At 49.2% G+C, this 12,180-nt stretch overlaps 1 protein-coding gene across 3 annotated transcripts in view; it reads left to right on the plus strand.

The window, feature by feature from the left end:
- ZHX2 (zinc fingers and homeoboxes 2) overlaps window positions 1-12,180 on the plus strand; it is a 191,607-nt gene that overhangs the window by 82,507 nt on the left and 96,920 nt on the right. For all 3 annotated transcript variants that reach the window (XM_008001457.3, XM_038000184.2, XM_008001455.3), the window contains one exon: window positions 1,143-1,205. The gene's annotated coding sequence lies outside the window, so the exon portion shown is untranslated. The remainder of the gene's footprint in view (window positions 1-1,142; window positions 1,206-12,180) is intronic.

The following is a 12,180-nucleotide window of genomic DNA, read 5'->3' on the forward strand; positions in this document are numbered from 1 at the left end:
CATGGAGGCCAAGTTGTCACTTTTGGAGCTGGTTTCCCCACGTGGAGAATGGGCTGCAACTTCCTTCCTTCCATGATTAAGAGAATGATACACCAGCACTTTGCAGACTTTAACCTGCCCAGGAGTCACCTGAAGGTCTTGTTAAAATGCAGGCTGCTCTCAGACCATAGGGCTTGGTGGGGCCTGGGACTCTGCGTGTGCAGCAAGCTCCCAGCCAGTGCGATTGCACGGTTGAATAGCAATACCCCACATCAGGTGTGTGAGGGACCTGGCGCATGGTAAGTACTCAGTCAACAGAATCTGCCGCCTGAAAGTTTTCTTTCCCCCAGCCAAAAGGTTCTCCTTTGAAAACAGGAATGGATGGAAAGATAAAGCTCTGCCCACCTCAGAATTCTCAGGGAAACAAGAAAAAACAAGTTTGGCTTTCAAGACGGGCTGGGTGTGGGGAGTGAGAATGGTGTGCCCTCCGTGGCAACTCCCTGGCTCAGTGGCTGCTCCGTGCACATGGGTGCCGCAGGTGGCCTCTGCCCTGTGTGCTTAAACCTCTAGGGCTCAGGCCCCAACTTGCCGTGCTGTGAACACATCCTCAGAACCGGGCACATGCCTTTTTCTTCCAGCTACAGCTCTCCCGAGGAATTTTCAAAGCACACGGGGTTCGCTTGGCAGGAGTCTCCCAGGATATAAATACGCTTTGGGGGCTTTTGTTTTAAGGACTGCAGTATCTTTTCGACTTGAGGCCTGAGCACAGAGCTTTCCCCCTTCGCCCTCACCAAAATGCAACCATGAAGGGCCGCTGCCAGGAAGACTCAAAGAGGCTCTGAGTGAGGTTAAAGAGAGGCCTCCTGCACCCCTTCACCCGCCGATTTTGCCTTTCACTTCGCTCTTCTAGAAAGCCTGCTTCTCCACAAGCTGCTGACTCATCCAGGGCTAGGGTCTTTTTTTTCTTTTTTTCTTTCTCAGAATCACCACAAAGCCCAGAGATTTTGAGGTTGGTTTAATGAGCGGCTCAGTCCTCACCATTTCCTTTTCATTCATCTTCCCCACCTCCATCCCAGTCCCCCATTGACTCCATCCTGCTAGAAAAGAGATGGACACCCAATTGCTCTGCCCTGCTTTTGATAGTGAGTTTCTGTCCCCTGTAGGTCTGGACGTACCGACTGCTCTTGGAGTAAAAAGATTCCCAGGATGTGAGCACCACGGGACCGGTGAGTACTGTCGCGTTTGGCAGTCGTGGGGCCTAGGCTGGATTTCAACCAGGGGAAGGAGAGGGATGGGAGGGGCAGGGGCAGCTGAGCTCTGGCAGCTCTGAAACTGTATTTCCATGCACATGTACCTGGAAACAGCACAGAGCCGAGAATCTAGGTGTGAGTCCCTTGGAATCCGCTGGGTTCCTGCCAATCCCTCCCCAGGAGCACTGGAGCCTGCAGGTAGCTGGGCTGTCCTCCCTCTGCTCTGATGACGGCAGCCCAAACTCACCATCCAGAGGGCATGTGCTCAGAAGTGTTTCCAGCAAACCTCTAGCCAGGGCTAGGGAAATAGTCTTAGAACAGAGAGGGAGCTACCTGGCTTACACCAGCTGGGAAACCATGGCCCTGAAGAGACAGTGCTAAAGTGAGGCAGGAAAGCCACCTTTGCACATTTGAAGGACTGTCATGAGCAGGACAGAAGTGGGCAGCTGTTGACTCCACCTAAGGAAACATTCCTAACAGAAGAGCTATGCGAGAGTGCAATAGGAAACCTGGGGAGTACAGTGAGTTCCCTGTCGCTGGCAGAATTCAAGCAGAGGCTGGAGAAATGTCGGTGGGACATGTCAAAGGGGAGAGTGCAATGTTTACAGACCCTGTTCCCTGGTGATCGAGAATGCTGTGAGGGACAGGCAGTGGGAGGAGGGAGAGGGTGTAAGGAAAGTCTGAATGAGGGAAGCTTTTGAACTCGTGCCTGCAAATGCTCAGTACTGCCTCCGTTTTAGGTGCAGGTTCTGCTATAAAACTGTTTGGAAGCCACCAGATGAGATGACCCTCGGGTCTCTCCTCCGTTGTTGCCCATTGGCTGGCTGTACCTGAGCTAATGCCAGACAACGCACATATCATAGGCATGAACCCAAACACCTGCTGTATGTGGTGCGGGGGCAACTCTCAAAGCATGACTGTTGCGGGAGCCTCTCTCATGCCCAACCACCAGAAGAGTTTCTGGCGAGTCATACCATCAAGGGACTCGGCCCAAGATCCAGACCACATAGACAAGAGGAAAAGGCACGGGGGAACAGGTGGCAAGACCCACCCACCCCCTACTCCCCAGGGCCCCAGAGAAGGCAAAAGTGGGTGTGGCCCAGGCAGGTGGCTTGGCCTCACCTGGAACCATGGGCCCTTGGGCAGGGGCAGTACCACATACTCCAGTGGCCAAAACCTGGCCCACTGAGCGTGAGAAAAATTGCACTCCAGACACAAATGGGGAAGTTACGCAGGAGGGACACCCATTGCGCTTGGGAGGGTCTGAATAATGAGCACGCGGGTTCCTTTGTGCTTTGTAACTGGGTCTTCTTCCCCTGGGGTCTGGGTCAGCTGCAACAGTAAATATTTATCAAGGGCCCCTGAGGGCAGGGCTCTGTGGGAGGCCAGAGATGGTGTTTTTCTTTAAGAAACTGACAGCCTGGATGAGAATCGAGTTTGACAGTGGTTGTGCACAGGCTGTATATTCAGCTGAGCTCTGTTTGCTGTCGGGGGGCCGGGGAAAGGAGGGAGAGGAGAGGACTGAACTGTGACTTGGCACGTTCTTGGCAAGTCTTTAAGCAGGAGTTGAGTTTTAAGGACAGGTGCTGTGTGCTTCCATTCACAGAACCTGGCATGTAGTAGGTGCTCAGTAAATGACTGTCAAATATAGTGATGAGGAGGCAGCCCAAGGAGGCGATGTCTGTGGTTCAGAGCATGGCCCCTGGAGTCAGAATGCCAGGTTCCCATCCCAGCCCTTCCACTAGCTGTGGGGCCTCATGCGTCAGTCTCCTCCGAAGATGGGGATAGTGACAGTTCCTACCTCATAGAGTGGTTGGGAGGATTTAATGAGTTAATTCACATGAAGCTGTCAGGCTCTCATGCTGGGACATAATAAATCTCAATAAATATTAGTCTTTATTCTTATTCTAGCCGTGAACCCAGGTTAAGGCCAAATAATGGGACAGGAAAAAGCAGTGTAGGTTGGAGGACAGAGCACTGGGCTGGGAGTCAGAAGCCCTGTCATAGCTGTAGGGCAGGGTCGAGGAAGCAATCCCTCCCGGTTTGTACATCCTCTAAGCTGAAGATGCTGTGGAAGGCTGTCAGGGTGGCACTGTTTTTCCTCCTGGCTCCCTCTGGTCCCTCCTGGTTGAAAGCAGAGGCGGCTCTGCTATTTATTCCTAGCTGTGGGCCTCCTGGAGAGTGGTGTGACCTCTCAGAACACCCCTTTTTCCCAATGAATGGGGACACCCTTACTATCCTTCTTCCCTCCGAGAAGTAGTCGTGAAGACTGAGAAACACCAGCACAAAAGAAAGATTCCATTGATACAGATGGAGAATCATTTAAGATCCCAGCTTGGGTAGTGTGGTCTCAAGTCCCACAGTTCCCTGTTCCTTCCCCAGTGAGGTCTGGCTGTCTCCATGGCTGGAAGACAAACAGCGTGTCGCCAGATTCCCATAGTGATGATTCACTTTGCAAAAGGCACTCCCCACCACCCCAGGAATTGGAGCATATTTCAGATGAAAATTGCATTCGCCTGAAACACTTGTCAGGGTTACATTTCTTACGTGAGTGGCAGACCTGGAGTTACAGAATGAGCTTGCTTAGTGGCCTGCCTTTGGCTCCCTCACCCCATCTCACCCAGACCCTAGTGGATAGCAGGATTGTAATGTAAGCCAAAATTGTATATGACACAAACACAGCCCCTGAGACTAGAGGATCTAAAACTATTCTAGATTCCTTTGCCCATCAACCCCCCTGACATCTGCCAGGTGGCCATAGCCTCACTTCCAACTTGGGTGGGAAGACGGATGGCATGAGGGGATCAATTGGTCATGGCTGCCAGGGGCACTATGCTGAGAAGGGTGTCGAGGCATATCCAGGAAAGAGTATGCTGCAGTGGATTACTGACGTCTGCTGAGGAGGCAAGAAGAATGATAGCATTCCTGCCACTTTTTGGCATCCCCAGACAAAACAATTTATTTTTTATTTTTGAGATTGAGTCTCACTCTGCCACCCAGGCTGGAGTGCGGTGGCACGATCTCAGCGCACTACAACCTCCACCTCCTGGGCTTAAACAATTCTCCTGCCTCAGCTTCCCAAGTAGGTGGGATTACAGGTGCCTGCCACTATGCCCAGCTATTTTTTTTTTTTTTTTTTTGTATTTTTAGTTAGAGACAGGGTTTCACCATGTTGGCCAGGTTGGTCTCGAACCCCTGGACCTCAAGTGATCCGTCCACCTCAGCCTCCCAAGGTGCTGAGGTTACAGGCATGAGCCATCGCACCCAGCCCCTAGACAAAACAATTTCTAAGTCTACCTTCCTGCATCATACTTTGTGGTATTATATCAGCAACCTTGTTTTATATCAGAGGGACAAGGTATAGGCAAACCTCATTAATCTGGACCACTTTGGGAGCAACCCAAGTGAGTGAAAAATCTTCAGCCCAGGGTGTTTCCTGCAGACAGGTGAGCCTTCTTACCTTTCAGTCCACAGACTCAGCTCAGCCTAGCTAACCAACTGGTGCTAATGCAGGAGCCACAGAACCTGTGCTTAGCAGGTCTGACGACATGGCTGAATGCACCTGACCTGTACTTTTAGGCCACTTACTGTCTTTGCATGCTTAGGAATTAATACAACTGAAACTCTAACAAAAAACAGTGTGTTTTTTGAAGTAGAAAATCATTCAATGGGCAGCTTTGCTTCTATTTCAAATTGCCAGGGAATATGAATTAGAGAAACTTTGTACTAGCTGGGAATAAGCTGTTTTTCCAGAGTTATATGCAGAAAATGAGACAAAATAGTCCAGAACTAGGTTTCCCCTGAGTTTCCTGATCTGTAAAATGGGGGAAATAATACATCTCACAGGGTTCTTTGGGAGAGTAGATGAGAGAAGATGCGGAAGAGACGTAGCATGCAGCCTCGCTCACAAAAGATCGTCAAGAAACGCTGTTTCTTTTCCCCCGTACCACCTCCCATCTATCTTCACACTGAAAGCATAGCTTTTTTTCTTGCAATATGTTCAAGAAATGATGTTACAGATAGATTTTTTTAAAATAGCATCATACTTTTCAAATGACTCCTGTTAGTTTTTCAGAGGCTCTTCCTTTTTATTGCTGATGATCCTTCAATGGGAAATGTCCACTGAATTCTTCACCTTGAGTTCCTCTGCTCTAGTCTTCAGGGTGGAATAGCTCCAAGGGTCCTGACATGCATGTGGACGAATGTCTTTGTAACATGATTGAGCCTTTTAGAGGGTTTTTGTAGTAGAGACTGAGTCATACGGTGATTTGGCTATTCCACATCTTTCCTTCAACACAGCAAGTGTCCACACCTGAATTCCACTTCCATTGTTGGGAGAGTCAGGACAAGAAGGGTGACCTAATGCCAGACTGACACCAACCATGTGTCAGGAGGATAGGCTTTACTTGTTAATAACGGGTAGTAAGTTTGCAATGAAAATCTTTCATCGTTAGTCTCTGAGAATCTTCGGGAGAAATATTAAGTTTCCACTTAAAAAAAAAAAAATCAAGGCTGGGCACAGTGGCTCACACCTGCAATCTCAGCACTTTGGGAGGCTGAGGCGGGAAGATCGCCTGAGCCCAAGAGTTCGAGACCAGCCTGGGCAGCATAAGGAGATCCTGTCTCCACAAAATATGCTTTAAAAATTAGCCAAACATGGCGGGGCCTGCCTGTGGTCCCAGCTACTCAGGAGGCTGAGGCAGGAGGATCGCATGAAACCAAAAGATCAAGGTTGCCGTGAGCTACAGTCACACCATGGCACTTCAGCATGGGCAACAGAGTGAGACCCTATATTGAAAAAAAAAAAATCAAGACTAATGAAATTTATGTGAAGCAGGGAGAGGGACCTGCATGACTGGAGGGGCAGCAGCCCTGATCACAGAAGCTGAGACTCATTAGGACTCCTGGGTTACTGACTGAGAGCTGGGGCCCTAAGGCAGACAACAGACAAGTGCACCTTTATTCAGCCCCCAATCCTCTCTGGCCTGCAACCTGGTGAGCTGGGCTGCTCGACCCTCCTCTTCTCTCTTGTCCTCTCACCTGAGGCCTAGAGCCGAACTTCTCCGTAGCCTGTGTTCTGCCCTTACCTGAGGAGCCCCCTGCCTCCTTCCCAGGAGAAGGGATGGCCAATAGTCTTCCAAGGCTCCATGGGCAGGGCAGAAGGAGGAATATAACCCCATCCCGCCCTCCCATTCTCCGTAGTGTGGCTGCCCTGTGGTGTATCCCTCTCCTCATCCTTTTTTGTTTTTTGAGACGAAGTTTCACTCTTGTCACCCAGGCTGGAGTGCAGTGCCGCGATCTCGGCTCACTGCAACCTCTGCCTCCTGGGTTCAAACGATTCTCCTGCCTCAGCTTTCCAAGTGCCTCTCTTCATTCTTATCCACCCTCAGACTCTTCCCTCCTGAGGCTGGAGCTGGGGGACACCATGGGGCTGGAGAGAAGACCTTGAGATGAGAGTGTGTGGCCAACATAGGCTCCCTCAGGGAGCTGTCGCCCGAGGGCCCAGGCAGGGGCATCAGAACTCCGTGCAGGTCCCACAGCCTCCTCTGAGGCTCTGGTCTCCTCTCTGAGCATCCGTGGATCTTACAGTCGACACATCCAATGTGAGGCAATATTGCAGAGCCATCGAGAGAGTGCACTTTGGAGCCAGACTGGCTCCTCGGTTAGAATCTCAGCTCCACCTTTGCTAGTCCTGTGATTCTGGATGAGTTATCTAAGTTCCATGTGCTGTCCCTTCCTCATCTATAAACTGGGTTCCCTCATGGGGTACTTATGATGACTAAATGAGTCTGTGGAAGGTGCTTGGGGTAGTGTCCACCACAGAGTAAAAGTGTTAGTAAAAACAAAATTAATAAGTAAATGACCATAGAAGTCAGTATGTCATTGATCACTGGATTGACCTCAGCAAGATGGTAAGTTTCCTACCCACAGAATTGAAATCTTTCATTCTGCCTGTGGGTTCAGGGAGGCTTTCAATTAGACCCTGAAGAAGGGGAAACCTGGGCAGAGGGGGCAGAGGTAGACAAAGCTTGGACATTTGGAGGCTTTGGGGAGTCTGAGGTTGCTGGAGCACATGACAGTTGAGATGGGTAAGGTCAATGAGGCAGACTGCAGAGGCCCTCAGGTGCCGTGCTCAGGATGGAGCTGTTTGCAGGAAGCAATGAGTGGCTTTCAGAGGTTTTTAACCAAGGAAGTGATATGATGCAAGCTTGGGCTTAGAAAGGTGAGCTGGGGCTAGGCGCGGTAGCTCACGCCTGTAATCCCAGCACTTTGGGAGGCCAAGGTGGGTGGATCATCTGAGGTCAGGAGTTCAAGACCAGCCTGGCCAACATGGTAAAACCCCATCTCCACTAAAAATTAAAAAAAAAAAAAAAAAAAAAATTAGCTGGGCATGGTGACAGGTGCCTGTAATCCCAGCTACTTGAGAGGCTGAGACATGAGAATTGCTTGAACTCAGGGAGCGGAGGTTGCAGCAAGCCTAGATTGTACCACTGCACTCCAGCCTGGGTGACAGCACGAGACTGTAAGAAACAGAGAGAGAGAGAGAGAAAGAAACAGAGAAAAGAGAAAGAGAGAGCTGGTCAGAGTGCAGATGACATTGCAGGTAGGAGAGGTCAAAGACAAGGAAGCAGTGAGGAGGTGGTGGCTGTTCTGATGGCCCCAGAGAGAAAGAGTGACCCTCTCAACTGAGCCAGTCACAGAAGAAATAGAGCGGGGAATTCACTCCAGAGCACCAGTTCAGAGAAAGAATGGACTGGATGTGAAGATAGAAAGTGAGAAAGGGCAGGTCCAGAGTGAGCCTCAGGTTCCTGGCTTCAGAATCTAAGAGACTGATCTTGTTAACCAAGTAGTGGACAAATGCAGAAAAAGTGGCAGATGGTGTCGAAGGCTCTGGGAGCATTGCATTTGATGAACTGGTCGAGCGGCAGGACGGGGAGCAGCATGGAGTAGCAGTTAAGCAGGTAGGCTCAGGAGTCTGCGTGGCTTCAGTTCACATCCTGGCCCAGCCAAGCACTAGCTGTGTAACCTTGGAGAGATCGTTTAACTCTCGTGAGCCCCAGTTCCTTATCTGCATAATGAGGATTGTGTAGTTATTTTTACCTACCTGAGAAGGCTTTTAGGATCGGCACATGTGCAGTGTTAAGAACTATGTCTGGTACAGAGGGAGCGCTCCTAAGTGTGAGTTTCCATTACATTAGTATAGCATTGAAACTGATTTTAGGATTAGTGTTTATCATCCTAGAGATGTCCAACATAGGCCTGGAGCACAGAAACAAGCTCGGGAAGGGATAGATGTATTGGGAGTCAAAGTACATACAGGCTGGTGATTGCCAACCTATAGGTGTGTTCCTAAGGAGGAAGAAATGAGCATCACCCAGGTTCTTTTCAAAGCGTATCCTCCTACCCAACTGTGCTACAGCCCCGACCCTGGCCCCCGCAGCCCTGCTGTCCTATGAAAAAATCAGCATAGGCAGGTATCACCATTACCAAAGGGTACGTGCTGTATCCTTCAGGTCTGTGGGTGAAGAAAAAAGATGCACAGACAGCTGACGGAGGTGACAGATGAACCTATGGAGTGATTGAATTCGCTCAGGGACAGCTCAGAGATGGAAGACTGCTGGGCTGAAGACAGAACCCGGGGGCAGCGTCAGCATTTAAGACGCAGGACCCAAAGCAATAGCTCCATCAGGACCCAGAGCTACAACTGCGCCACGTGCCACTCGTATGAAATTCACTTCGCTCTCGTGGACTAGACATGAAAACCCCATTGTAGGCATTTGGTCCATCTACAGATTCAGGTGCAAGTTCAAACCAGGCCCCATTCAATAGCATATGAGGCTTCCTTTGCCTCTTCCTCCAGTATTAAGAGTGGACTCAGTGTGGCTAAGCTAAAGCGAAGAAATAAAGAAAGAAGTGAGAAAGGCCACTTCATCCTTCTCTGTAGTCCAGCTGAAACTTTGGCCTAAGTGGCCTGGCCTAACCCCCCATTCCATGCTATTTCAGAGCTCAAAGTTTCTTGGCCGAGGAAATGAAAACACCTATAACTCAGAGATGCCAATACTTAAGTGGGTATTTGATTATATTAGTCAGACTTTTGGTTACAAGATGGAAATCCAATTCAAATTGACATAAGTGTAAAACAAAAAGGCGGTTCGTTCGTGTAATTGAAAAGTCTGAGCTGGCCTGGCTTTGCGCCCAGCTGGATCTAAGCAGTGTCTGCAGGCGTCGTGTCTCTCCATCTCTCGGCTCAGCTTTCTTCTGTGTGGGATTTACTCAGACAGGTTTCCCCCACCGACAGCCAGCAGCTTTTCTCAGCAACCCCCATAGAAAGAAGGCTGTGCTTCCACAGTGCTCCCAGCAAATGCCCTGGAATTGAGAGACTCAGGTCACATGTCCATCCCTAAGCCAACTGCTGGAGCCAAAGGGTGCGCGGTGCCAATTGGCCAGGCCTGTGTCATGCACTCCCACCGGGCATTGTGGGACCACATGGACCAAGAATGGGTCGTGAGGAAATTGGTGAGAGGGAGGAAACCAAAGCCAAAGTGCCATATGTAAGTCCTGCAGTACCTTAAAAGCCTAGTCATTAAGAAAAAGGAGTGACCGTAACAGTAATTCTCAGAGCAGACTCAGTGGGGAGCACTGAACCTGGAGCTGGCCTTTGTGGTCCAGAACACATGTGAGAGTGAAGGTTAGACAGTGGGATATTTTCACGGAAGTGATATTCCACATGCAGGTCCCGCTCTGCAGCATGCTAACCCCACATGCTGGTGTGCCATCTCCACTGGGGACTCGGGCAGTGTCCTCTGTATGCTTCCACTTCTCTCCACTCCCCTGCAGCCCCTGGGCTGGTGCCTGCCCGTATTTGGCCCCTGTGCAGCACTCAGTAGATGGTCACTGGTTGAGCGGCATCAGAGCAGGCATGTAGAGAAGGGCCCCTCGTCCTGTGGCCAGTGCAGGACACCATCTTTGCTTCAGGTGATGCTCCCCCTCTGGTGAGTTCTCTGGTTTGTATTGCAGACAACAGTGTATTTGATCTGATGGCTGCTATAACAAATTCCCACAAACTTAGGCTTAACTCCAATTTATTATCTTATGGTACTAGAGGTCATAGTCCAAAATGGGTCTCGCTGAGCTGAAGGTGACAAAGTATTGACAAAGTGTATTCCTCTCTGGAAGCTCTCAGGGAGAATTCATCTTCTTGCTTCCCAGCTTCTAGAGGCCTCCTGAATTGCTTAGCTCAGGGCCCCCTTCCATCTTCAAAGCCAGCAATGGGTGGTTGAGTTTTTCTCATGCTGTAGAACATGAGAACATGCAGTTTCTCAGACTCTGACGTTCATCGACTTCCTACATCTTTAAAGGACTCTTATGATTACCTTGTGCCTATGCTGATAATCCAGAATAATCTGTTTATCTTAAGGTCAGATGATTAGCAACCTTAATTCCATCTGCAATCTTGTCTTTTTTAGACTAGTTATGAGAAGGGGGAAAGAGTAAATAAGGAGTTGGATCTGTGACTGTGAACCATCAGTTGAGATTACTGACTACCTTCCAACCAGCCTCCATCTGCAATCTTCATTCCTCTTTGCCATTTAACATAAAATATTCACAGGTTCCAGGGATTAGGGCATGGGCATCTTTGGGGGTCCATTACTATGCCTACCACAGCTGTTATTATAAGCATCAGTTCTAATATTTATCCAACACTCACTCAATACCATTTGCTAAGTCCTTGACAAGAGTTTTGCTCTTGTCACCCAGACTGGAGTTCAATGGCACGGTCTCAGCTCACTGCAACCTATGCCTCCTGGGGTTCAAACAGTTCTCTGAGTAGCTGGGATTACAGGCATGCACCACCACGCCCAGCTAATTTTGTATTTTTAGTAGAGACAGGTATTTTCACCACGTTGGGCAGGCTGGTCTCGAACTGCTGACCTCAAGTGATCCACCCACCTCGGCCTCCCAAAGTGCTGGGATTATAGGAATGAGCCACCATGCCTGGCCATTTAATCTTCATAACCACCAAGAGGTACAGTAAACATCCCCATTTTACCACTGAGAAAACAGAGGCACCTGAAAGTCAATTATCTCCAAGATAATATCCACAGACCCAGTGAACAGTAGATCACAGTCCTGCCAGACCCTAAAGTCTGAGTTTCTAGCCAGACAGTCAGCTGATAGACAGTGTCAGGAGACTCAGAATAGAAGAAAATGGAGATTCTTTTCTACATTAGCAGCAGGGGATGGGGCAGTGGGGACGTTCTCAGGTGCCAGACCACCTGGGTTTATATCCCAGCTCATCCGTTACTAGCAGTGTGACCTTGGGCAGGTCGCCACACCTCTGTATGCCTCCCTTTCCTTGACTGTAAAATGAGCAGACAAGGCTATAGTGAATCACCATGGCTGGTTTTATTTTTATTTTTAAAGTCAAACAAATTCCTGGATCCAGATTTCTCTTTTTTATGCATATCTTTAACCTGCTTTTAGAGGAAGGAAAACCCATATATATATATATATATATCCTTTTACTTTGCCTTCCTTTTCTCCTGTCTTTTCTCAGAAGGCAGCAGGGCAGGGACCAGCCAACTATGCCTGTCTCTGTGGCCTGTGGGCGAAGAATGGTATTGTATTTTTAAAAGGTTTTGAAAAACAAACAAAACAAAGAAGAATAATATGCAACAGAGGTTGTGTGTGACCCACAAAGCCTAAAATATTTACTATCTGGCCCTTTACTGAAGAAGTTTGCTGACCTCAGAAAGAACACAGGCAGTAGTGTCAACCAGACCTGGGTTTGGGTGCTCTACTGGATGGTCAGGACTCAACTAGACCTTTAGGTCATGAAAGCACCTTGGGGCCTTCCCACAGTGGTGGCTTTCATAACATTTATAGCAGCAGCAGCAGCAGCAGCGCCGGTAGCAACAGCAGGTGCAGTAGTAATAGACATGGTAGTTGG

The sequence above is a fragment of the Chlorocebus sabaeus genome, chromosome 8, assembly GCF_047675955.1.
Source record: "Chlorocebus sabaeus isolate Y175 chromosome 8, mChlSab1.0.hap1, whole genome shotgun sequence".
Classification (NCBI taxonomy): Eukaryota; Metazoa; Chordata; class Mammalia; order Primates; family Cercopithecidae; genus Chlorocebus; species Chlorocebus sabaeus.